General features: G+C 50.1%; 1 protein-coding gene across 2 annotated transcripts in view; it reads right to left on the reverse strand.

Annotated features, from left to right (window-relative positions):
* The window catches only part of Tpst (tyrosylprotein sulfotransferase), a 273,629-nt gene that overhangs the window by 62,672 nt on the left and 185,251 nt on the right, over positions 1-25,706 (reverse strand). For both annotated transcript variants that reach the window (XM_077654525.1, XM_077654524.1), the window contains exon 2: positions 11,910-11,962. The gene's annotated coding sequence lies outside the window, so the exon portion shown is untranslated. The remainder of the gene's footprint in view (positions 1-11,909; positions 11,963-25,706) is intronic.

Below are 25,706 nucleotides of genomic sequence, written 5' to 3' on the forward strand. Positions count from 1 at the left end.
ATCTGCCCTCAACAGGAGACGACGCCAACAGCTACAGACGATGCTGACGGGGTCAATCACGACTGCCCGTTGCCCAGACGGTCAGTCGCTCACCGCAGCCACCCGTAAGATCAAATCCCGGAAAGCGCAGGACATTGCTTCGCACTCAGTTTTACGAAGTCGCGCTACACTCAGATACTAAAGAAAGCCAAAATAAGAACTATAAATATGATAAATTTTCTCGCACTATTAGGCGACTTCTCGGCTCAAAATTCCCTCACGGAACTGCCGTCACCGCTTGTCTGATTCCAGAAGACACGAAGCGATCTTTTATTTAACATCTGCCTCGCACGCATCTGCATATCTACTGCTTGTCTCCTATATTCAGGTGCCGTTGTCTTTAAAAGCAATCAAGGCACTCCTTTTCCGGTGTCTTAGAATAAATGAGAAGGCAGTATAAATACTCTTAGCCAAACGGTAACAAACAGCGGTTCGGGGGGGGGGGGGGGGCGAAATTAACAGCTTCGAAACAATGAGTCGGCTGAATGCCTTGGCACCGCTCCAATGCAAGAAGGAAAGTACGTACTGCGCGGCCGCGAGCAACCAACTGCACGCAACAGGACTGAGACGCACCGCAGCGCTCAGAGTTTGCCAGAGAAAGGGATTTGACAGCCGGCGAGGAAAGAGAGAGAGCGACCGGCTACCGATGCCAACAAAACGAGGACATCAAGTTTCTTTCTTTTTTTTAAAGCCTTCAAGACCAGAGATGAAGTAAAAGTCTTTTGACCCCCTCCTCCTCTTTTATCCTCTGCGGCGGAAAATCGATATCTTAAATAAATCATTCCCCGCTGATCAATTTCGCGCGCCGCGGCCAGGCCCTCCCACAATCATCTGTAACGGCCGCCACGCGCTTCTCATCTGCTTCCTCGCGTCTTCATCATCCCTCCCTCTCGCGGCTCTCCTTGTTTTTTCTGCTCATTGCCGCAAACTGCCTTTACGTCGAGATCTTAAAATTGGCAGCGCGAAGGGATATCGTAGGGTCCGCGAGATAGAAGACTTAGATTAACGCTATTCCATACACCATACTTCCGAAAGTATAGCTGAGAATCAAACTTTAAAACGGACGACCGACTAAACGCGCCGCCTTCGCTAAAACGCGGCGCTCAGGCTAATGGAGCGTGCAAGGGTTCTTTCTCGGTCATTTCGCACGAGAAAGAAGAGGAAAATTTTTCTCAAAGTTGCGCTGGCTTCGCGCACTTTTTCATTCCTCTCAGCCGCAGACAGATTTAGTTTCGACACCGCAGTCACTGCAAACGAGCTTACGAAATCCAATACTGAGCGACAATCCGCGCTGTAGGCAGAAGAATAAAACCGGAAAATTTTCGTCTGCCACTGCATTAATTACTCGGGGCTGTTTTAAGCCAATACTTCGAAAAAGAGCTGAAGCGGCTAAAAGGCTGTCGTATGGCAGCAGGTCGACGAAGAAATTATTTACAGTAACGACACTTAGAGGCAGCGGTAAAAGAAAGCCCGGCAGCGAATTAGGGATTTCACCGTGACTATGAGTTGAAAAAGCTGAGCAGTCTTGCTTTGTGTCCATATAAATGTGCTCGAGTTTGATATAAGTAGTAACCACACGCTCGTTATGAAACTGCGCCAACTGTATAAGTTGCCCTTAACCTTTAAGCTGCATAATTAGCGTGCATACATAATTACTGTAACAGGGCAACGGACGCAGACGACTTACAAAACCACAAAAGCGTTGACTCCGAACTAAGCAGTTTTATGAAGGCAGCCAATAGGCACCGAAACCAAGAAGCATAGCAAAATCTTTATTTTTATTATTTTATCTGAGGTGCTGGTAAGTGGGAAATTAATAGTGTAAGTCTTTTATCGCTGATAATCGAAATTAGCTAAGCAGTTAGTTTTACCTAACTAATGTCGCAATGCATGTCAATGTGCTACTCGGCTGCTGACCCGAAAGATCCCAATCGCGGTGGAGCCCGTGTACTGTGCGATGTCAGTGCACGTTAAGGAACCTCAGGTGGTGTAAATTATTTGGAGCCCTCCCCTACGGCGTCCCTCATAGCCTGGGTTGCTTTGGGGCGTTAAAATTAACCCCATAAGCCAAACCAAACCAACTGAATGTAACGGTAACAAATGGTGTTAACGTAAAATACGGGATTAATACAGCAGTGTCTGCTGCGTAGTTACATTAGTTAAACGCAGCTAAATCAACTAACCCAATTTTCGTGCACTAATTAACACGGATACGAAGAAACTAGAGTCTTGACGCCCTTCTGCCAAGCATATTGGCACCGTTAGCCCACTACGCCGTAAAAAGCACGGCCACGGGCGCTGCTCAACGAACAAAAGACCCCGACCTCTCGATAGTAATACCAGCGCCCAACTTGTTCGACACACAAGGCAACGGCGGCGCGTCGCGGACAAAAGGTTTTCATTTGCTCGTACGTCAGCGGACACGCGCCGAGACCTGCCTTCGGGCTCAGGTTCGATGGAGGGAGAAGAAAGGTGGCGTAGAAAGCGGGGCGCAGACGGCAGGTCCGGGCCAAGAGTCTCGTTGCTCTATTTCATGCCCGACAGTTTCGATCAGCGCCAGCGAGAGCGCTGCCGAAGGCGGGCGACGCTCAGGGGAGACGGGTGTTCTCGGCAGTAGTGGCACCCCCCTCCCTTCTTCTCCCTTTCCCTCGGCTGTCCCAGACAAAGCCCGTCTGCTCTCCAAGAAAAGAAGCGAGCATGGATCCACGCAGCATAAAATGTACACCCAACAAAGAAAACTGGAGACAACTAACAAGAAATAAAAAAGGTAAAAGTTGTCGATGACAGCAACGCGCCAAGGCACGACGCGAGAAAACGCGGGAAACAAAAAAAGAAACAATACGGGCAAGAGAGAGTGCAGCGAACACACGCCAATGGTCGAACGCGAACAGCGAGCGAAGAGGGACAAAGGGAAGGACAGACGGACGGACGAAAGACAGCTGAGCGGGTTTATAACGTCGTGATTGAAGAAGAAAAAAAAAGGAAATGCGGCGCTGGGAGTAGTGGGCGGACAAAGAGAAGGGATACGGCGTGTCGGGAGTTACGCGCGCATCCATGAATAGGGAGCAGCGGAAAAAGGAACACGGGAAGATGGGATTAAAGATCAGGGAAAGGAACCTGACTGGCGAAGGCGCGCACACAAACATGGAAAGGGAAAAGGCGGCCAGATCAAGTCTCGCACAACCGGCACTGCTGCCGCGGGCGGTGTAGCAACGACAGCAGCCGGCTACGCTGAGAAAGAAAGAAAGAAAGAAAGAAAGAAAGAAAGAAAGAAAGAAAGAAAGAAAGAAAGAAAGAAGTGAGAGGCAAAAATGGTTCAGCAGCGCTGAACAATGCGCGGTCTTTGGAAAGGAGACAGAATAGGGAAGTTCGCGGCGCAAAATTGCGAAACGGGACACGGCGACGCGGCGGATGTTGGAACGAATACGCTCCCGTGGGAGCGGGGGGAGGGGGGGGGGGGGAGGTAAAGGAAAAGCGGAAACGTAACGCTTCCCGCTACGCTGCGAACGCAGGCAGAGGAACGCAAAAAAAAAAAGGTAACACATATCACGACAAAAAGAAAACGGCTTGACAGACGGGCACAGAGCCGGTGGGCAAGGATGACGCAAGGAATAACTTACGAAGTCCGTGGGGAACGGGACGACGCGACGAGCTCCAGAGAGACCATTCGTTAAAAGAAAATCAGCTCTCTTCCCTCCAGCGCTGTTTTCTTTTTCTTAGCTTCGCTTACACGCGAATGAGATGAGGAGGACTTTTATTAGTCATTATTTTTTTCGATTCAGGAATGTCTACAGGCCCAACTGAAAGAAGGTTATTTGCGGCATATTTTGTTTTTCTTACCCAAGCGCATGCGCCGCATCGAAGATGGTTTCACAACTATGTTCAAAAGGACAACAGCACGTCTGCAAGCACCATCTCGCCAAGCTGGCCATTTTCACAATTATACGGTTGCGCAGCCGAAAAACATTAAAACACCGTTTAGCCTGATTGAGGCCGTAAATTTTCACGTAAACGTGAAAGGTTGAAAGGGGGTGGGGAGGTTCGTCTCCAAACAAAAATTAGCGTGGCGCCAACCTGCAGATGAATTGACCGAGTATATTAAGCGGACTGCTGCCAGTGTGCCTGACCTCAGTTGCGTTTGTCCCTGACATCTGTTCAATGCCCCGGTTGCGAAAACGACGCTCCGGAACTTCTCTGGCGTACACTTACTGTTCGTCACAGGCCGCAGGAAAACACGCGTGAGAAGACCCCCCCCCCCGCCTCTCTTCAGTCCCTCCTTAACTGTAAGCCCTAACCGTGCTCTAATTTAAAGTGAGATATGATCGATGGAGCACTGGGCCAAACTTAGAAAGGCGAGATACGCGAGACAACGTACATGACGCAATGCCAGCCAGTTGTTGAAAAAAAAAAAGCTCAAATAAAAGCTGCCGCCACCCACAGGGATTCAGCATATATATACTTCGAACAAATGCATAAAGTCCTTAACTGTACGTTTCGCGCCTCTCGACTCCCTAAATTCGTTCTTTGGAATAATGCAGCGACGCATTCTGCGGAAAGATTCCCATGCGCCTCATGACGACACTAAAAAGGAAAAAAAAAACTTTTTCGATAAGGCGCGCCCGGCATGTCTTGCTGGCTCCCCACAGAGCAAAGTCCATTTTCTCGATTGCCTGAATGTGGCGCGTCAGTTCGCATCATCCGTAAGACAGAGTTATATAGGGAGGCTAGGGCACCCTCAGGGGAAAGAAAAAATAAAGGAAGGGGGGGGGGGGGGGATGCGACGTTGGGAAATTGCAACTACAGCGAAGGGACGCAACGGCGGCTGCGTTTTCGAAGCTAAATTTAGCACCCAACACAAATGACGATATCGAGCGACGCCGCAAAACATTGCTTAATTTCATGCCGTAAATATAAAATTTATGTTTTCCTTGATTCTTTCTTTCTAGCGCAGCCCTGTTTCTCTCCGGCAGTTTGTATAGCAAGAAAGCGACGCATTTGCAAAAGCGGGAGCATGCGAAACGGAACGGGCTGAACCTGAGCTACTCCCGGTGCGAGTTATTCGATAGGGCAACCCAGACGTCAGGAGATAACAAACGGGAAAAAGAACAGAACAATTGAATTCGCTGCGAAATTGGCAAGAACATCGCTCCGGCAACCTCTATTCATCTTACGCTTATATACCGACCCTGCTTGAAGGAGTATCTCAATGGACATTCTCTGCAACCACGACACTGTGCACCTGTATAGACATATTGCGCAGGCAACGGTGAAATCATGGCAGTAGAATACATCGCACGCCAAGACCGCGGCACTGAAGAGCCGCACGCCAGTAAGCGCGCTCATGATAGTTTTCATGAGTGTGCAAGAGTCGACTCGATCGGTACTACACATTTTATAATACAGTTGAACGTAGTTATAACGAGGTTGAAGGGGCCAGGCGATTGCTTCGTTATAGCCGTAGCTTTGTTATAGCCCGTGTTGACCAAGCTACCAAGTGGAATCGTCATTCCTTCGTTATATCAGTTGTTTCGTTACAACGAGGTTAGACTCCCATAACCTAAAGAGTGAGACGGAGGGGGGTCTTCAAAATGTAGAAATGACGTTGCGCTTGTTAACAACATGCGGTGTGCCGTCACAGTTTTGGTTGCCTGCAGCGCTTTGGCCACCACAATTTGTTATGGACACGTTTTCACAGTGAAAAAAAAAAGCGACTCGGTGCTTGAACAAGCTTAGGAATCCGCTTAAAGAGAGTATTTCTGTGTTTCTGAGCAACTTTATTACAAGAAAAAAAAAAGGAGAAAAATTATACTCATAAGTTAGTTTCAAAGTAACCATAACACCAGTCACAATAACGCCTCTAGAAAAGAGCGATGTTACCAGATTAGTGCACCATCAAATTAATCCGCGTAACCACGGTGCAGGCTATCGGCAGGTTTCATATTAGCGACTGCTCAGCGGTTATGAGGAATGTCTAGAGGGTCTGCATGAGAAAGCGCGGCCATCATTTTTGCTGCAGTCTCAAGATATCACTACATGGATAATCCGATCTCAGCCAGCGCAAAGCGAAAAGGGCCCGAGTAGCAGCGAGCCCCCAATGCTCTTAACGCAATTTCGTCGAAAGCCATAACGCTGATGACCTCGGTGACCACAGCAGCCAGGGTCGCGCCGGCCGCCGAGACGACACGACAGACAAAGGCCAGGGACAGACGCCAACCGAATTACGGAACGCATCGATCGGCGAGGCGACAGCTATGGTCAGCATACCGGTGATTACTGCGGCGACTCGGTAATGCTTCGACGGAAAAAACAGAGAAGGAGCCGGGATAAGTGGATAAGAACGGACAAGTTTGCCTAATCAGATCTCACGCTGCCGCTTATTAGTCGGAAAGACATCTCACTCGGACCGCAGCAAAGAGAGGTGAAAGGAAAGGGGGGGGGGGGGGGGGGGGGGGGGGACGTGGTGAGCGCAGTCATTTCTATAATTCCCCACTGTTCTGAAGCTAGGCCGTCTGCAGAATCCGGAGTGCCACGTCACCTGGATGGCACCGCCTAAACTGATAGAAAATAGAAACGGTCAAGTACCATACCAATCACGAGCGCATCGCACGTAAGGCAAGAAGAGGGACCAGTTGGTTATACATAGGACCCTTCGGTTTCGGGCTTTATTTTTTTTTTCAGATTTCGGGTTGAGAGGAGAGGGGGAGTACAAATTGGGCGCTATTCTTTCTGTTCAAATTCGGGGGGTACAAATCTGATTATTCAATAAAAATTTCCTTATTTGTGCTTTTTCTCGCGCAGTCTTTTACTCCAAAAAATATCTGAGTATCAGCGCTTACTGTTTTCATGTGAAATGCATGATGCTGTATTTCTAGTTCATTATTTTCGCGGATCATTCAGGTATATATTGCACCAACAAAACCTTCACAGAATCCAACATTTTTTGTTTCTAATTTCCTGCAATTAATTGGTCGCATAACATTACCATCCCCATGAGAAGCACTTGCGCTTCTGACCTACAAATGTATAGCTTTGCGCACTGCAAAAAAAAGGTTCGTTCAACAGCACAGTGACCATTTTAAACGCTCGGCAGCTTTCAATCAGGGCATCCTCACCATGGGTAAAGTTAGGCAATTAACGATGCTTCCGGTCGCTACACCTGCGCTCCGGCTTCTCGCTTCTAAAATGATCTCTTCGCAATTACCCTCACATCAGAAAGCGTCCGAAGGGCATCAAGACTAAATTAAAAAAAGAAAGCAATAATTGGGCACACGCATTCGACAACAGCGACTCTGCATGTGGTTCCTTTAGCTTTGTGCACTGGCAAACTATACACTTCCTTGAGAGCCCGTTCTCGGGTAGAAATCGGGTTCAACCCGAATTTAAAGAAACCTGCTCGGGATGCAAGAATCGGGTACAACCGGGTTTTACCCGGAAACTAAGGGCCCTTGTTACACATATTGGTAGCTTAACACGCTACCACTGGTTAAAAGACGGTTAACGGGACAAAGACGAATACTATACCGCCAGCAGTTAAAAATGCGGCTTATTCACATAGCAAGGTACATTTGTACAGTTCCCGTACATGTCCCAGCCAACGCACGCAATAAACCACATTTCAACGAGCTGTGCTACACATGTGCGTTATCAGCGGCTGCTTATTGCTTAGGAACTACATAAACGTACCTTGTTACCTCAAGAAACCGCGGTTGTCAGTGCGCGCTAGTGTCTTCGCTTGTGTCCCGCTAACCGCCGTGTAGCTTCTAAGTGGAAACGCGTTAAACCATCAGAATAGCACATGACACTGGGTGGGCCTCAGCCCATGCATGAACTTCCTTCATCTCTGATAAAACACGAACAAATTGCCTACGACATCTAGAAGTCTAGAAGTTGTGTGCAGTTCAACGTAGCTCTTTCTTGCTCGAAAAAAAAATTAACACTGAAAGCATGCGGTTGTATTCTACTGCTCGACTGCCTGCATTAACTATACACTTTTTTTCTTCATCACAGTCTCTATACCTTGGGAACAGCAAACGGCTGGCTGCCCCTAATCAACGCCGGTGTCTGTAGTCAGTGTCCCTGTACGCGAAACTTCGAGGGGGAAAGTTTTGGGTCCCCGTAAGAAAAGGCCACCAAAGAATCCATGCATCAGTCTGATTAGCTGCATGCTGAGGGGCGGCCGCCGAAACCGAGCCCACCGATCGCCTTGTCAGCGAGGGCAAAACAAACTTCGCTTTCCAAGCGCCAAGAATAAAACAAGGAAAAGGGGGGAAGGAGAAGCCGATCTAAGGAAAGTACACGAAACTACAACTTTAACCTTCGAGTAAATGCGGCGCACACCTCCAGTAAGCGAAAAGAATGAGACAGTTGCTCCAGCTCATCGAACTTTTTTTTTTGTCATTTACCCTTTCTTCTTCTCATATTACTTTCTTGGATGTTTCCCCGCTTGAACAGAACAGCGTGAAAGGATTTCTACAGGTCACTCATAAGCACTCGGACGCACCGCATTGGGGTGAATTCGATTTGAGAGTCCTCAAAACAATAACAGCAAAACAAAAATAGCAGGAAACGATACACACAGCAAGCGGCAAATGTACGGCAGTAGAGCGAGAGCCGGAGAGCCTTTGTTCCGACTGTACCTCCTCATCAGCGCAGCTTCCGCGAGTGCAGCAAACATACCGGCCGAGACAAAGGGAGAGAGAGAGAGAAGAGAGGATTAATAGAGGAAAGGCCCAGAGGTCGCGGCCTGATTAACGCGGGTCTAATCAGACCGAGCAAAAAGGAGCCGTACGTCACCGCAACGGCGCCGGCAAGGGCGCCTTGTACCCCTCCCGAGGAATGCAATTAAAGACAGGGCAGGGACTCTGCAGGCGCAACACTTTTCACAGACGCGGTTCGAGCAGGTCCCGCTGTCCGACCTCACACCCTTCTATAAATACGGCCGCGGTGGGTCCCCGAAGCTGTACCGAGAACTCCGCGAGGCACAGAATGGTCGAGCATCCACGGCAGGGGCCACGCGCCAGGCAGGAACCACGGAGCAATTAGGCGCGCCTCGGTCGGCTCTACGGCAGACCCCCTCCCTGTGGGTGGCGGCGACGGCGGCGATAATTAAAGCGCCTGCATTAAATTACTGACGTGTCGCCACGCGAACGCGCGTGTCCGGCCCGCGGGACACGCCACGCGCGCGTCATCGCTGACAATCGAGGAGGAGGAGGCGTGGCACCTAGCGTCTGCCACGCACGTACGGAGCGCTAATTCACGCCGGCTGCTCACGCGACGGTCACTGACCACGGCGGCGCCGACTGCATTGGGTCCGAGATGCCAGGATGCTGCCATGCGAGCATCGCTGGTGATATGATCCGAAGCGAGCGATCCAACCGGCAAGTGACGCGTGCAACGGCTGCGGCACAAGTGGACCTTGTGACACGCGCGAACGCCGCAAGCTGATCCGGAGACCCCGTTACATATTCTCCGGAGCAGCCAGACTGTGTCGCCGAGGCGAGGTCGAAGCCGTTACGGGCACCGGACACGCGTGCGGCCGTATACACCCGCGCAGCCCAAGCCAGTCTGGCTGTGCAAGCTGCATGGCTTCTTACGTCAGCTGATCGAAAATCGTTAGTATCGCGCGTGGGTATAGTACGAAAATCGCCAGTTGAAAATCACGTTGGTATCGCGCTCTTCGAAGAGATTCACGACATCCCAAAGGTCTGAAACCTGCACGCGTTAGTCTTAATTCCTTCTGACAAGTCCCACCATACCAAAACGTTAAAACACCCGAGGAGCGTCCAAACAGAGCCCGCAGGGGGAATGAATTTGCAGATGCAGGAGATAGCGGTCACGATCGAAATGTGTAAACGCATCGTTTCACATGCATGGTGCAACTTGAGAGCGAAAAAATTCGGCGCAGTCGCTGATGCCGTTGCGCGATTGTCGGTGGCAGTTTTCGCAAGCAAAGCATACCCAGCGAATTCAGTCGGAGCGACACGCTGGTTCTCCGCACACTGCTCGAGTTTGGCGCGTCGCGGCTTCCATCGACAGCTGCCACGCGACTACACGTGAAACGACGTCACGAAGCATCCCCACTGGATAGTCGCGAAGCAGACGCTACGACTGAATTGCAACCAGTCGGAAACCCATCGAAAGCTGACTGCAATTAGACAGGCGCTCTCTCTAGTCGGAGGCCGGCGGAAATTGCAGCGTCGGAGGGCGAATACCTGCGCGTGATGTCTGTTCGCGCTCATTCGCGCGCGTTTAGTAGTGCAGCTTCTCTGAGGTAGATTTCAACTGCAATTAGTGTAACTGTTCTCTCATTTCAATCCCACTAGACATTCGGTCTTCCTCAAAACTACTGGACTAAACACTCGTACATCCCGGAGAGTGCGCAGGAAAATAACAAAGGTAAAAAAAAATCGCCCATGAAGCATTCGCTGTATCCGATGAGCATCAGCACCGAGCGTAGCAACAAGGTGGCGTCGCTGGTTTGGCGACAGCCAAGAGTAGAGTCAACGCAAAGCGTTTTTAATGACTCTGGGCGAGGACGAAGAAGGCGGGCTGCACACTTGTCTCTTGACGCATATCGGCAAATTGCCACTCATGACCTGAGAGAGCCTGTATGTGCGTTTAACCACATTCTTGTTCTTCTAGCTATTTCCCTCCCATGATCCGGATCAGCGGTCACTACTTGCACCAGTGACCATGAAACAGGGGGGGGGGGGGGCGGTCGCCCCCCCCCCCAACAATTTTCCAGAGGGGGCAGTGCCCCCCCCCCCCCCCGCAGTCTCCAACTGCTTGCACTTGGATCACATTTCTGACAGCTGAAGCACTTCAGTTCTAGGACTCCTTTAATGCAAAGCACAGTGGGGATGAGCTACTTGGCTTTGTAGCCAGTTGCAAAGCATTTCGTATATGAGTGACCTAAACCAGTCATGTCCCAACCGAAGTCGACTGTCTGACCCGTGTACATGATCATGATTAGCAGAATTTAAACAATGCAATTGACCACTCCTCGTGAGTAATGCTTCCTCTTTCAATTCGTTTTATATTGTTGTGAATCTTTGCACAGTTTGTTCGTTCGCACTCAAAACCGCTGGCACACGGCTTTGTCCTTTTGTTTTGTAATGCGAGATGCGACCAGACTTATCTCCATTGATCGTGGCCACGTGCAAATGCTTCCACATTTTTCCAGATTGTAGTAGTTACTTTCGGTTCTTTATCTTGAAAGTTCCTTGCCAGCTTTAAATTGAGCGCGGCCAAGAACTGCAGGCATTCAGTTCGATGACCGCCCAGCACGCTTGTGGCTATCGCCGCCGCCGAGTCATTCAGTTCTTAGTGGGCGGGAGTCAGCCCCTTAAACAGTTTCTGTTGGAAGCCCTTTCGTTGTCTTCCTGACTGCTGGAGTGTCGTCACCACAGCGTGATAGTTTGCATCAACCTTTGAACATTAAAAAATAAAAAGTAATAAAATATAAAGATTTTATGTAAATGAGTATTAAATAAATAAATAACAAAATAAACTCGAAGTCTTGCCCCCCACTCAAAAAAGAGTTCCGGAGTCCCTGACCTGCACTAAGGATTCCTTTAACATTTACAGCACCTCGCTGCCAATCGTGAACTGCTGTTCCCTTGCTAGACTGTTGAACATTACTTTGGTTTTCTGCAAGTCAATTTTTAGACCTACCGTACTGCTCGGAACCCACTGGCTCCTGTGTTCCCGCTAACCTAACCTAACCTAACCTAACCTAACCTAACCTAACCTAACCTAACCCACCTATACACAACTGCGCGTGACGTAAACAGGGCGCGAGCGCCACCGCAAAAGCGCGCGAAAACAACCCGAGAAGGCACATAAAAGGAGAACATCCAAAACGCACTCACCTAGTCCCGCACTCGGATGTGGACGTGCCTCAGCGGACACACGGCACCGGAGCCTGCAAAGAACAAACAGAGACAAGGGTTAAGGCAAGCGCGCTAAACACAGCACAGCACACACGCCCTTTCAAAACGCGCCAGCACTGAGAAAGCCCACTGTTAAGGTTATGCTCCCCGCACGTCGGCAACACGTCACTCTCGACGTAGCGAACGGGTTCGGAAAAGTTCACCAAAAAGTTCAGATATATATATGCAGTCTAGTTGCTCACACCGGCGCTGTCAGGCGTGCCGTAGTAGCTTCAACAGCGAGTCCGTGGCCCATACGTGACACAGACGTGGCATGCCGTCTCTAAAGAACGCGGCAGCGCCACATGACTAACAATGCGAGCGCACGACCAGGGGCGGACTCGCAAGTATATGTGCAGCGTCATCAAAGGCGTCACACTTCGGAGCAGCGTCAGTAAGCAGATAAAGGTCCCCTTGACGACAGCGGGCAGCCTATATATATACGCGTAGTGCACAAAACATCCCCGGTAAACGCGCCGCCACTTCGCGCGAAACCTCTCCGCATCATGCCTGTGCACAAGGAACACTCTAAGAGAAGTTGGGTAAGAAACGTTGCACTATAGCAGCGCATGGCTTCATATAAGCGCTGCAGCTCGTTAAGCCACGGGTGTCTGGCGCGGTGGTCAGAGAGAAACGACAGGAAGATGAAGCGTGCCGGCAGTAGAATCACGCCCAACGCATAACTCGCCCTAAACCGAAACTATACGAGGGAAGCTTCGCGCTCCACGAAGCGTGACACAAAGTCCCTACGTGAGGATGTAGTTCGTGTTACCGGGCTTAATTCGTTTGGCGACCGAACGGCACGTTCACGCTAGTCGCTCCTGACTGACAGTGCTTATGATGCAGAGCTGAGAGGTTAAGGACCAACAGTCGTAGCGCTCGTCAAAGCCTTGTCTTGCTTCGACGCCCGGGTGCGCGCGAAGCTGTTCCGTGATCGACGTGAAGAGTCGAGTGGTGACCTAAGCGCTTAGGAGGACCGGCAACACGTACGGTGAGGAGGGTAGGTGAGTTGAAACAAGCCAGATATCTACAGTGAAGAATGTTTTATCGGCGCACTGTTTTCACGCGGATAGCCTAGACGTCGAGCGAATCCGCTGTTAGCGGTTAACATAGCTTCGGTAACACGAACTCGACGCAAGCGAGTGATTCAGAAGTTGAGGTCACACTCAACCTGACCCGATAGAGTTTACACTCCCCTTCCGCAACCATTCAAGCGTGGCAACGAAATCACAGAGCTTCCTGTTTCAGACTACAACTCAAATTATCTGCACACCGGCGACCCGATCCGACAGCGCGCCCGCATACGCTTGTCAATTCTCCTCTCACTCATCAGAACCCACTCACGTATAATTGAACGCAACAGGTAACACTCGTCTCTAGAAATCAACTTCACCCGCTTTCTTCCAGACTCGTGTAAACGCTGAGTGAAAACGCAGTCGTCGCGCGAAAGCGTACCGCCTTACTCCGAATGTAGCAGGCATGCATACACCAACCAGGGTTCATGGCGTCATCTAAGTTTGTACCTACATCGTAGCAGCAGCAGCGTGAAAGGAAAGGGGAGGGAGCTTGGGAATACAGCTCGGCAGTGCATGGCGGCCGGCTGTCAACTCTGAGAGATAGTTACCGGCGCTGATACGCCACCCGCTTGCGGCCGAAAGTGAGCAGGGTGCGGCACGAAGTGCCACACTACTCGAACTGCATTCCCTCGCGTTCGCCCCTCTTCAGAACGATAACGCGGTTGAAACCCCGCCAAGCAGCTAGTGGCAGTGTTCCTATATATGCTAGCGCAGGCATATACAAGAACACCAGCTATTGGCGAGTTTTAGCACCGCCGTACCGTAAACACGGTTACTACGGCAACTGCTACCGTACACCAAATGTGGTTAGGCAAGCCTGGCAACGGTGACAACTGCAACGCGCCACCGCATTGCCTGTACGGCTGTCCAGCTAAGCTAAAACTGTCTGCTGAACTTATACTCCTGCCGTATTCTCGAAGGTAAGTCGTTATACCACCGTGGAATTCGTCGTTTGTGAACGTGCTGCTTACGCGCGTGTCCTTCGATGAATGCACGGGGGAGACAAAGACCCTGCAACGGCGTTACCCCAACCAGAAATTAACTATACACGCAACGAATTCGGGCAGGTCAACGCCGGACGACACGCTACACTGGAGGGACATTACGCGCGCACCAGCACCTGAGCCAACTTCACAGTCTGAAGACGAGTGCGCAGTCACTCGCCTATGCGAACAAGCTACGCTGTAAGAGAAGGGAGGGGACAGGCCAATGGCTTCTCTCTCTCTCTCTCTCTCTCTCTCTCTCTCTCTATGTTGAGAGCTTGCTTCCATCAAGCGTGCCTCTCGTCGCGCACCCAACGCAGCGGTAAACGAGCGCGACATTATGCCGGCAGGCAAACGAGGACGACGGGAAGAGGGATGCGCCAGCACGCACACACCAGCCGAGGGAGAAAATTAGGCGATGGGGAGAAAAAGGAGGCCGGGGAGGGGAAGAGGGGGCACGGCAGTGAGACGGGAGCAAAGGCGAGGGAAGCAGCTACGTGGGCCGCGCAGCAGAGTGGACGGCGCATCAAGGCGAAGGAGGGCGCATAAGTTTGCGGAACAAAATGAGCGCTGTGGAACAGGGAGTAGAGTGAGGTGAAGGTGGCTCAGCCGGGATGGCGGGAACGGAAGAGGAGGCGGAGGGGAAAATAAAAGAGAGAAGTGCCGCGGCCGGCCACTCCGGATTCACTTTATTTGGATAACGAGCGTCGTGTGCGGCGCGCTATACCCCCTCTCTCCGCTTGGCGTCGCTTCCCACCGCCTTCGCTTCTACCTCACCTCTTCGGGCACGTATACATCTTTTTTCCCCATCTTGCTTTCCTCTTTCACTTCCTCACGTGGGCGCACGGGGTGGATTCCAGAGCCATTGTATGGGAAGCGGCTCTCATTAAATCTTCCCGCGTGTCCCGCGGAGCTAAAGCCTTCTCCACCGCCTCCCGCAGCAAGATGGGTGTTCCGCACGGCAGGACCGGTATGTGCGCTCTTGACTGCCTTCTCCTTTTTCTCCCTTCAATCCCTGCGCGTCGTGGGGAATGCATCCTCCGGTTTTTCCCTGTTTTTCTTGCGCGCTATAGCACAAGGAGCCACATAATTCTCTTTCTATACCACCAAGCCAAGGATTCTATACCTTACTGACTTCGCACTGCACTTTCTTCCCTAAGAGTTCTCGGATAAATGAAAGCAGCGCGTCTTTTGCATCTGAGTTACATTTACAGCGCACGCCTATAGGCATTCCATGTGCCGGCTGCTCATGTTACCCGCATGGAAGGCGCCAAGCTAGCCGTTTAGAAAGCTGTCAACGGCTCAAAGACATGCACCAACTGCTTCCAGCACAGCTCTCCTCTTAATCAACGATTGGAAACGTGCAGGTGGTGTACGGACTACGAGGGACATGCGACATGGTCTGCGAGGGATGCCGTAGTGGAGGTTTCCGGGTTAATTTAAGCCGCGGGCGGGATTCAATCCTGCGGATCAGGAGCCGAACGCCAAAGCCACTGAGCCAACGCGGTGGGTCGGAAACGTGCAGAAGTTTACTGCAATTACAAGGAACGCAACAGGTTTGTGCAGTCGGCCTTTCGGGCCTTATTTCCTTTTTTTTTCGCCTCTGTGCAGGTGAACTAGTTCCGCCGAGCTTGAAGTGTCGATTTCAAGCCACGAATTTTAAAAACCAAGGGGAGGGCTTGTTCACGCGCTTAAAGAACTGAGTTAATTCATGGGTTACTTGAGCACTATGAGTCACGTGGACGATGGTGTCATTTCATTCGAACGACGCAACCTTCGCTGGCGCTGCAAAAAAACTATCACTATACATACCAAAGCTACAGAGCTGGGTTATGTAAGCTACGGACTTAACCATCTTTGAGTTATTTCACGTCCGCATAAATCGTGTCGGTCGAATATTTTCCGCACTTACCTTCCATAAACAAACTCGTGCAAGCATCGCTGCGCCTCAGCCATCAGCAACCGCGGCGAGTGCTACAGACAGGCGGTGTGCATACGAGTGAAACTAGCAAAGAAACGCGACGGACATATAGACAGAACAATGCGAGAGACAATCCCCTCTTTCCAGAAAGGTTGCCTACCAATTGACGTCAGTCATCCGGTGTTCCTTACAATCTACAGGGTCAATCTGTAGGGCGAGACCTTTAGCTGCCACGGTGTTTTTCTGCGGTCAGCTGTGCCGCTTGTGCCGCTTCCGAACGAGAGAACAAATAAATCCAAAGCCAAAGAAAAAATAAAGCCAACCACGTCCAGGAACAAAACGGCACATTCATGAGCCCGCGGCTGCGCTGACACGAGGCAGTCAAAAAACAAACAGCCTTGCTGCTGGATACCGTGCGACAGAAAGCTTCCACGAAAGCGTTCTCGTCTCTTCTTGTTGTTCTCGACAGTTTCTGAGAGTCGCCGGTTATTTCGGCCATCGCTTTACCTCGGTTCGCTCTTCTCAACAAAATATATCGCTCCACCCATCTGGACGTCGCCGCCAGGCACAGTATACGCTCAAAGCACATAACAGGCACACTACACTCACTGGTCCACCGCGGATGGGGCGTTGGCGGTCTGTTCGCTTCTTGTAGCGCGCGTGCCCGACAAAGAAAGAGAAAGTGCGTTGAAGGTTCGGCCCTTGTACCCTTTGTCGTCCACGTTGATGGCGGCGGGCCAAAGCTACCGCATCGCTTACGGCGTGTTTAACGACGACGTCAAGGGGCGGAGGCGCTCAGAAGCAGGCGACGCCCTTGCTCCCCTCCTTCGTTACTGTGGCCGATAGGTCGAGACCCTTTCGTGCGCGCAGCAGCTACAACCATTCTGTCGTTGGATCATGGTTCGGCAGTTTGCGTTCTCCCGGTCGTCTCTCGCGCACTCGAGGTGCTTCGATTTTCTGCCTCCGTCCGTGCGTGCCCGTCAATACTTCAACTCAATCTGTCGCACGATTCCTTCCTTTCTCCCTTTCTTCCTTCCTTCCTTCCTTGCTTCCTTCCTTCCCTCCCTCCCTTCCTTCTTTCCTTCCCATCCCTTCCTTCCTTCCTCTTCTTTCTTTCTTTCTTACTTCTTTCTTTCTTTCTTTCTTCCTTCCTTCCTTTCTCCCTTCCTTCCTTCCTTCCTTCCCACCCCTTCTTCCTTCCATCCCTTCTTTCCTTCCATCCCTTCCTTCCTTCCTTCTCTTCTCCTTCCTTCCTCCCTTCCTCCTCCTTCTTCCTTCCTTCCTTCCTTCCTTCCTTCTTTCTTTCTTTCTTCTTTACTCTTCTTTCTTTCTTCTTCCTTCCTTCCTTTCTCCCTCCTTCCTTCCTTCCCTCCCCTCCCTTCCTTCCTTTCCTTCCATCCCTTCCTTCCTTCCTCTCTCTCTCTTCCTTCCTTCCTTCCTTCCTCCTTCCTTCCCTCCCTTCCTCTTTTCCCTGCCTTCCTTCCTTCATTGTTCCTCCTATTCTTCCTCCCTCCTTCCTTCTCCCTTCCCTTCTTCCCTCCCTTCCTTCCTTCCTTCGCTTCTTCCTTCCTCCCTCCCCTCCCTTCTTCCTTCCACCCTCCCTCCCTCCCTGCCTTCCTCCTTCCCTCCCTTCTTCCTTCATCCCTTTCCTTCCTTCCTTCTCTTCCTTCCTTCCTTCCTCCTTCCTCTCTCTCTCTCTTCCTTCCTTCCTTCCTTTCTTTCTTTCGTTCTTTCTTTCTTTACTTCTTCTTTCTTCCTTCCTTCCTTTCTCCCTTCCTTCCTTCCTTCCCTCCCTCCTTCCTTCTTTCCTTCCATCCCTTCCTTCCTTCTCTCCTTCCTTCCTCCCTTCCTCTCTCTCTTCCTTCCTTCCTTCCTTCCCTCCCTCCCTTCCTTTTTTCCCTGCCTTCCTTCCTTCATTGTTTCCTCCCTTCCTTCCTTCTCTGCCTTCCTTCCTTCCTTCCCTGCCTTCCTCCCTTCCTTGCTTCCTTCCTTCTTCCTTCCCTCCCTCCCTCCCTGCTTCCTTCCTTCCTTCCTCCCTCCCTCCCTTCTTCCTTCCACCCTCCCTCCCTGCCTTCCTTCCTTCCTTCCTTCCTTCTCTTCCTTCTCTTCCTTCCTTCCTTCCTCCCTTCCTCTCTCTCTTCCTTCCTTCCTTCCTTCCTTCCTTTCTTTCTTTCTTTCTCTCTTTCTTTACTTCTTTCTTTCTTCCTTCCTTCCTCTCTCCCTTCCTTCCTTCCTTCCTTCCCTCCCTCCCTTCCTTCTTTCCTTCCATCCCTTCCTTCCTTCTCTCTTCCTTCCTTCCTCCCTTCCTCTCTCTCTTCCTTCCTTCCTTCCCTCCCTCCCTTCCTTTTTTCCCTGCCTTCCTTCCTTCATTGTTTCCCTCCCTTCCTTCCTTCTCTGCCTTCCTTCCTTCCTTCCCTGCCTTCCTCCCTTCCCTTGCTTCCTTCCTTCTTCCTTCCCTCCCCTCCCTCCCTGCTTCCTTCCTTCCTTCCTTGCTTCCTCCCTCCTCCCTTCTTCCTTCCACCCTCCCTCCCTCCCTCCCTGCCTTCCTTCCTTCCTTCCTTCCTTCCTTCCTTCCTTCCTTCCTTCTTTTGTCTTCCTTTCTTTACTTCTTTTACAACGATAGCTCTATCGGGCGAAGCTCAAGGTGCCGTACGTCATCGTTGCAGAAGTATATATACAGTGTATCGCATGCTGCAAATAACGACACAATGACGTCACCACTACGAAATTCACATGACCACCCTGCGACCAGTGAAGATCGAGCACAGCCACACCTGGTGGCCGGTAAGGTGACATCGGCGACCACACGATCACCGTCTGCCGGCCCCTTAGCAGATCCTCCCGGAGGAGGAATGATTTGCGAGAGAGACATCTCGATGCGGTCTGTGTATACGTGGATTGCACAGCAAAGAGCACCTTAAAGGGGAAGAGAACCAAAATTTCGAACACAAACAAACGTTGTGATTTGTTCCATGGGCATATGGAGATGCCCTGGAAGAAATTTCAGTCATCGGCGTTGACTGAAACACATTTCTATATGATTCTGATTGTTTTCCGTGCAGCCGCTCGGCATTCTCACTCGCATCAAGTGACGTCGAGATGCACTTGTCGCTGTTATTGTGACGTCACCGAACCCAGTGGGTGTTCACAGGCACAACCAGTGCTTGCCGGCAACGCCGACCGAGACCGAAACTGCTGGTAAAAATCGTTGTTCCTGATTAACTATTAACGCTGCCGACTGGTGTTCTGAGCTCATTTTAATGATTATTATGCCCGTAAGCCTGTTTCAAGACAATAAAAAAGGACACGAAAAAAATTTGTGTCTGTAGCTTTTTGAAGTACATGACAGAGCCCAAAACTAGACTACAGATTAACCAAATTTAATTAAGTATTTTATTTTTGATTTTTGGAGGCAAGATTATACTGCGAACTTGAAGGCCATCAACGTCGAAGGTGATCCCTGTTATTAAATTTTCTTCACCGCCAATGCGATTCGAAATATCGAACTTCACAAATAGGCATTTGAAAGCTCGTTGCGTTGGCTTTCCCTTGTTGCACATTGATAGAATGGTGCCGCTTGCATTTTTAATGCACCAAATACAGATGTGGTTTGTGTATTCATCACGTAGAAGCAGTTAACGCGATTTCTACGATGATACTACGCGCAGCGACACTATTTGATACATATGAAACGCGGGAAAGCCAACTTCACGAACTTTGAAAAGCGCAATTTTGACGTTCGATATTTCGAACCACACTGCCGAACTGAGCTCACCTTCCAGGTTGACGGCCTTCAATTTTGCAGCATAATCTGGCCCCCTAAACTCAAAAATAGAGAAATTGACTAGTTCATTTTAGTTCACTAATATCTAATTAGTCCCAATATCATGTAGATAACGCCCGTCTTGCTGTACAATCCATCTGCAGAGACCGCGCCAAAAGCAAAAAAAAAAAATCTGCCTACGTTAAAAAACATCGCCCTGCATATTCAATGAGCTGTTAATAAAAATAATGATTGGTGCTAATTATGATGGATGATTCATCTCTTGCGCCCAAAGTGAAGGAGAAGGTGAGAGAAAAAAAAACAAATTTCAAGCACGAGGCTCTGAAATAATTCACAAATAAATAATGAGCCAGCACTAATAAAACGCTCTAAGCTGCATCAAAGGCGCGAAAGCTTCGCACACAATAAAGACCACGCAGATTGTGCGTGCGGTATAGTGCGTTCTTCTCGGCGAGCTGATGCTAGCGCTGCAAGAAGTGTCTGCCTCCTCCCTAACATTAGCGATGCGTTCTTCCGAGACTGAGGTGTGAACAAAATACGAGAAGAAAGCGACAGGTTGAGCAATAAAATATATAGAGTGGCTGGATGTACAAAACCCTCATCTTTCATCCCTTCCCCTCCCACGCATTACGCGCTCCTCTCCCGGTCCTCCATCAAAAATTTCAATAATTCGCCAAACTGAAGCGCGCGCTTGCGCACGCTCGGGACGTCGCCCGTCACTTTCGCCAACTCGGGCCATCCATTACTCCCTCGCTCGTCCTACCTACCTGGCCGTCTTCCGCGCACACGTCTTCCGTGTATGTTTATATATATATATATATATATATATATATATATATATATATATATATATATATATATATATATATATATATATATATATATATATATATATATATATATATATATATATATATATATATATATATATATATATATATTCGCCGAGCAGTGAAGCACGCACACCTCTGAAAACGCGTGCAAACTGCGGCCTAAAGGAGCGCGCAGCGCGGGCTCGCTCTCTGCGGTCTAGAAAACTCACAACGAAAAGAAGGTTCGGTAAGGAGAAAATTATAGCTAAAATTTGGAGGAACTGAAAAAAAGGTTAATACAATACGGATAGTTGATTTCTCTGATAATGCATGTAACGTGAGGAAACCTAGAGCTCTGTTTCTGCTTGTTTTACCTTACGATTCGTCATTACTTTTAACTCCATACGTATCGTCATGAACTGTGCAAGCTTTCACGACCGTGAGCCCAAATACGTCCACTGCGGGACAAATCCGCCTCGCATCCATCAAGCTACGTCGCTACTGATATCAAGCAAACTTCCCAATCTCATCGGTCCACCTCGCTCGCTGCCGCCCCCTGCTATGCTTCTTTTCCCTTGAAATCCACTCCTTAACGATTGTCGGTTATCTTGCCTTCACACTACATGCCCTGCCCATTTCTTCCTGAATTCAGCAAGGATATATCATTAGCACGAGTTTATTCCCTGACCTACTCTGCTCTCTATATAGCTCGCTGCGCAGTCAAACACTCCAGTAACTCCAAGCAATCAAAAAGCAATCCAGCACCCACACAGTCGTGACGCTGTTTCAGTTCCCTTCGTCGAACCTTCTGCCCCACCGAGCACCCGAGACAGTGGCTGATGCTTCGGCATCGCCACTGAAGAGGGCTACCAGCCCCACCTGACACATCCCGACGAAGGGCACCCACTCCCCTGCAGAGGCAGCCCATTCAGCGCCGACGCCTGTCGCGGGACAGTGTCCGGACGACGCGGAGCAATACGAAGATGGAAAGAATATACGAGGGCAAACGAGACGCGACAAGGGAGAAAGAGGAGACGAGCGAACAGCATCTCCTCCTTATCGGACATTACTTTCTCCCCCCTCACCCTCGGCGTCCGACTGTCACGGTGACGGCGGCGAGTGCGGCACCTTGGAGAAGAGCACAATATCGCCGTCCGCGCATTGTGCGCTACCTCGAAAAGGTGGCGCCAGTGACGAGGGCCCCAATAGAACGACGGTGCCAGATGCAAGCGTCGCACAAACGCATGTACGCACACACGACAGTAGGGAATCGCACCCACTCCGTATTCTTATAGTGCCGTGTGTACAACGTGGCATCGATTGGCAACGTCGACGCTCCTCCGCAGTCAGCGAAGGCTGCCTCCCCCTCTTTCCTAATCTCTTTCTCGTCCCCACTACTGACGACACGCGCGCTCCGAGAGAGGCGCGTTCCGTGCGTTGGTAAGCGGGGTCATATCTTACCGGCCCGTCAGATGATTAAAAGGTGCTTTCCAGTGTGTGATTTGCGCGTTCACGCTTACTGGTTCTAGAGCGCGCGTGCGCATGTCTGTTTGTGCGCTTGCGTGCGTGTTTGTGTGTGCGTTTGTGTTTGTGTGCTTGTATATCAACAGCGCAAAGCCTGCACAAAAGACGACGTCTTTGCGCAAAGACCACACAACACCGCTGTTGTGTCCTCCCCTTCTTCTGTGCCGCCTTTGCGCTGTTAATATGGAAGAAGTATGTAACCAACTCACCCAACATATAGTGTTGTGTGTGCGCGTGCGTGCGTGTGTGTGCACAAAGAGTGTAGATATGTGCCACAGCCAGGAGAACGTGTACAAGGACGTATCACCTCGCGGATCGCCAGTCTAGATGCTACGTGTACAGCCAAGAATGGAAGCGCTTTGTTTAATAACAGTGACAGCACATGAGGAGAGATCGTACAAACGTATTGCTCTGCAAAGGCTGCAGACCGATAGCGTCAGCCGGCGTAAACTGGACTGTGCAACCACAAAATAGGCGGAGTACCTGGGAGGTTTCTGTGACTTACACTGCGACGAGTAGCTACGTCGTGCGTGACGTCAAGCAAACGTAATTGTGAGAGTCAGCAATATCTGTCCTCTTTTTTTCTCTCAGAACACCCGCTACTGTGTCCCAAGTTCCGTACCGATTTATCCCCAGTGCCGACACCCCTAGGGGCCGCCTAAACAACGCGTATCGCACAGTCAGTAATCGAACTTGCATCCTGAAGAACATTGGCAGTAGGACTCCAGGGGAAAGCTCTGCACGACGAACATCCGGGACACTGAGCGTGCGATCCGCGCTCGCAAGGCGGACCGCGGGCGTGGTTGGCGGCGGCAAGCGGTCCGGCCGGCTGGAGGGAAGGAGTTGGCGGTCACTCCCGCGGTTCCCGAAGATGGCCGGAAAGGGGAGAGTGCGCCGAGGATGGGCGCGGTCCCGACGTCGCTGCATGGCAGCGGCAGCAGCCCGGCGATATAATGGAGCTGTTGCTGGCACGCCGCCGAAGCCGCTCTCGAGGCCGAGCCGGCCGGTGAGCCAGGGAGCCTTCTTGGAATGTAGTTTGTAAGCGTATGAGAATGAGTACCTGAATGAGGAAGAGAAACGTTCAACACGCGCCTTCTCCACTTTTGTCAGGTATTATGTATGTATGTATGTATGTATGTATGTATGTATGTATGTATGTATGTATGTATGTATGTATGTATGTATGTATGTATGTATGTGTGTGTGTGTGTGTGTGTGTGTGTGTGTGTGTGTGTGTGTGTGTGTGTGTATGTATGCGTGTGTGCGTATGTGTGTGTGTGTATGTATGTATGTATGTATGTATGTATGTATGTATGTATGTATGTATGTATGTATGTATGTATGTATGTATATGTATGCATGCATGTATGTGTGTATGTGTGTATGTATGTATGTATGTATGTATGTATGTATGTATGTATGTATGTATGTATGTATGTATGTATGTATGTATGTATGTATGTATGTATGTACGTATGTATATTTGTGCGGTTAGGTAAAGAGTGAGTTAGTGAGCCGACAAGTCAATGAACCAACGGTGTACCCACGCCACAATGTCAGACATGCGAGGATTCATTTAAACGCAACTAATCCACTGAAAAATAAAGGGAAGCCACTCGCGAAAAAAAAGCGGGAGACATGAGCTAAATAAGAATAAGACAAAGGAGGGAAAAAAAAGGGGAAACACGGGAGACACGTGCCGTGATGGATTTCGACCGTTAATGCGGCGAATAATGGAAGTAGTCGTATACATGGACCCGAAACGCCGTCATTAGGCGAGCGCTACCAAAACGGCGCAAAAAAAAAAAAGAAAGGTACTTGCCCACAGACGCAAACCCGAAGCGTTTCCGCACGTTCCGTAATTTCGCCAATCGCGCTCATCCATATCCCTGGTTTAATGTGAAATTTCGCGTGCCATAAATGACATGTCACTTCGCGATCCCTCATTTCCAGACACGCGCGCTCACGTCAGCGAGAAATTCCGCGAACGGAAACATTACTCCGCAGAACAACGCCGGGTAAAAACGGCGCGCTTTCCACCCCAAGCGCAAGCTCGACCTCCGAACCGAATCCCTTTTTTGCGCAACGTTCGGTTTATGTAACAAGAACGGCCGCGCATTCGTTAACGCAAAGGCATTCGCTCGACGCATTGCGACATCTGCCTTCAGGATACATTATGTTACCGCAGAAACAGCAGAGGAAAGATATTTCGCCCGTAATAAGGTTATCAAAAGCAAGGGGACCGACTGCCGCTCTTCTGGACTCGAAAAGCAGGCCGCTGTCACGCAATCTCGCTGGCTGCCGCCTCTCGGTACAGCGATCCAAGATGTCATAAAAGCGAGGCTAGTTTTATCACGGAGCAACACAGTGACAGACACGAAAGAAAAAAACAAGAAGTGGGAGGGGGGGGGGGGGGGGCGTGTTACTAAGCGACTCTGCGATCAATGTTAACGTCCACTGAACGCAGCAGAAACAAAGAAACAGTCTCGCTGCATCAAACGCAGCCATCCGCAGCGCTACCGCCGGAAAGCACTCATTCCGGAGTTTAAGGAGAGATGTATTCAGCACCGACGCCTCAGATCGGTAAAGAACGCCTCGCAGTTCCCGCATTGCATTTCTTCGTGTTCGGTGTGTCGACGCAGAACTGAACGAAGCCAGAAAAAAAAAAAAAAAGAGAGAGCGGTGCCACGAACGAGAGGCGAAAACGGTATTCCGCGAGAAGTCTAAAAAACGAAAAAAAAAAAGAAATCTAAAGAAAAGGCCTGTTCAGCGTACAGAAAAAAGGATCAGCTCGGCTTCGATCGCCCGTTCCTTCTGTACTATATACCGCCGCCCACTATAGTGATGAATGACGATTTCTCAAACCACCCGTGCGGGATAAATGTGATAAAGGGCTTTCCCATCGAAGCCGCTCAGTGCGGGGTGAAAAAAAAAAAGAATAAATGAATACAAACGCACGATAGCAGAACTGCCCGGGACAGCCGAAAATACGTCCCGCCGAATTCAGTCCCGCCTTGATATTGGGAACACGGCTATGGGAATGTACACTGGGTGCGCCTGCACACATAGCCACGCACGTTGCAGACCCGGAAATAATTTCTCGCCTGCGTTTTATTCCGTCGGAACGAAGCACGCGTCCGATTACATGCGTGCGTAATGTGAGCAGCCCACGCACGCGTCCAAACAAAATTGGTTGACATTGCAGCTCTGCGAGAGAACGAATGACTTGTTTCTGCAGGGCTGTCGGTATACATGCTTGGGAAGAATGTTGTGGTACGAAGAGAGACACAAAGATAGATACGGAAGGAGCTCTCGTCAGGTGTCCTCTTTCAGTGCGTGCGTGCACGCACAAATAATTAATTCAGGGTGTCAGCACTCGTACACAAAATTCATACGCATCTGCGTCCGACACGTCGAACACTATAGGCCACGACTGCAAAGCTTGCAGTTGCAATCATTCACTCACTAGTATCCGATGAATATTTCATGATTTTTATCGCTACCTTATGATTGCACCATCACGGTCATATCCTCGATTATAATGATGATGATGATGATGACAGCTAGCTCATGGTCATACCTTCCGCATTGCCGCGCAGTTAACACCGATAGCTTGTACATCAGGCTGTCCGCAGAA

This window comes from Amblyomma americanum, chromosome 2, assembly GCF_052857255.1.
Source record: "Amblyomma americanum isolate KBUSLIRL-KWMA chromosome 2, ASM5285725v1, whole genome shotgun sequence".
NCBI lineage: Eukaryota > Metazoa > Arthropoda > Arachnida > Ixodida > Ixodidae > Amblyomma > Amblyomma americanum.